Here is a 1,651-nt window from a genome sequence, read left to right on the forward strand (position 1 = left end):
CTGGTCTACAAAGGGAGTTCCAGGACAGGCTCCAAAGCCACAGAGAAACCCTGTCTCGAAAAACCAAAAAAAAAAAAAAAGTTTCAATGTTTTAATTGTCTCTCTCTGTGTGTGTGGATGCATGTGAAGGCCACAGGCCAGTGTTGGGCATCTTCCTGCACTTGGATCTCAATGATTCAACTAGGCTGACCAGTAAACTCTGGAATCTTCCTGTCTGTCCTCTCCCCCATGGGTCCTCCTGTCTGTCCTTCCCAGGCATCCTCCTGTCTGCTCTCTCCCTCGGGGATTCCCGTCTGTCCTCCCCTCCCCCTGGGATCCTCCTGTTGGTACCCACTCCAAGGATCCTCCTGTCTGTACCCCCCAGAATCCTATCTGCTCTCTTCCCCAGGAATCCTTTCTGTCCCCACCCCACCCAAGGGATCCTCCTATCTGCCCTCCCCCCCCACCCCAGGGATCCTCCTGTCTGTGCCCCCACCCAGCTCTAGGATTACAAGCACAGCCAGTCCTGGCTTTTCACGTGGGTACTTGGGGATTACACTCAGGTCTTCTCTTTGAGTTGAAAGCATTTTCCAGACCGAGCCATCTTCCTAGCTATTATCATAGCTTACTGAATGCTGGCTACATGCCTGGTTCTACACTCAGGAAATAGAAAATAGGCCAAATATAATCTCTCTTGAAATTTCATATTCCCAAAGAGCAGACAGATGTGAGAGAAACAGTCATGTGTTTCATAGCAACTAACACAAAGCCTGATAAATGCTGCTGGGCAATGTCATCCCGGAAATAGAGCAAATTTATCCAGACTAAGGCGGCATAATATTGCTAGGTGATATATGTCATGGGCCCACTATTGTCTGTGTCTTCACCGTTGACTGATACATTGCACATCATAAGCTGTGTATGTGGTCCACAGTGGGCTGGCAGCTGTGTGCTCCACCAACACCATGCCTTTATAATTTTCCTCCATATCCGTGCCTGACTAAATGAGGACGCCACAGTTCAATGTTTTTATTACATTTTATCTATTATTTGTTTGGTGTGTGTGGTCCCAAGAGTGCTATGGCATGCATGTGGGGGTCAGAGGACCTTATGGAAGTTTTGCGAGTCAGTTCTTTCCTTCCACTATGTGGGTTCAGGGGATTGAACTCAGGTCATCAGGCTTGACAGCAGACACTTGGGCCTTCTGAGCACCTCTGTGGGCCCGATTCTGAAGTTTAGAATGGCTAATGGACTTGTCCAGGTGGTAGCCCAGGCAGAGAGACTGCACAGATCAGTGTCTTGTTTCTTTGTGTCAAGTTCCTTCCTGGAACTCACTCTGTAGACCAGGCTGGCCTTGAATTCACAGAGATCTGCCTGTATCTGCCTCTTGAGTGCTAGGATTAAAGGCGTGCACCACCAGTCCAGGCTTCCAGTAGCGTAGAATAGCAGCTTTCTTGCAAATAGACATTTCTGAGGACATCGGGGCATAAATGTTCTAAGCACTGGTACCCTAGGAGAAATCAGTTAAATCTAGAACGTGCTAGAGAAGAAACTCAGTAACTGGGTATGAGGCACATGCCTGTAACCCCATAGTGCAGGAGGGGGCACATGCCTGTAACCCCAGAGTGCAGGAGAGGGCACACGCCTGTAACCCCATAGTGCAGGAGGGGGC

At 49.1% G+C, this 1,651-nt stretch overlaps 1 protein-coding gene across 5 annotated transcripts in view; it reads right to left on the bottom strand.

Moving 5' to 3' along the window:
- The window catches only part of Pecam1 (platelet and endothelial cell adhesion molecule 1), a 62,213-nt gene that overhangs the window by 42,329 nt on the left and 18,233 nt on the right, over positions 1 to 1,651 (bottom strand). The window lies entirely within an intron of this gene.

Source organism: Microtus ochrogaster, chromosome 7 (assembly GCF_000317375.1).
Source record: "Microtus ochrogaster isolate Prairie Vole_2 chromosome 7, MicOch1.0, whole genome shotgun sequence".
Lineage (NCBI taxonomy): Eukaryota > Metazoa > Chordata > Mammalia > Rodentia > Cricetidae > Microtus > Microtus ochrogaster.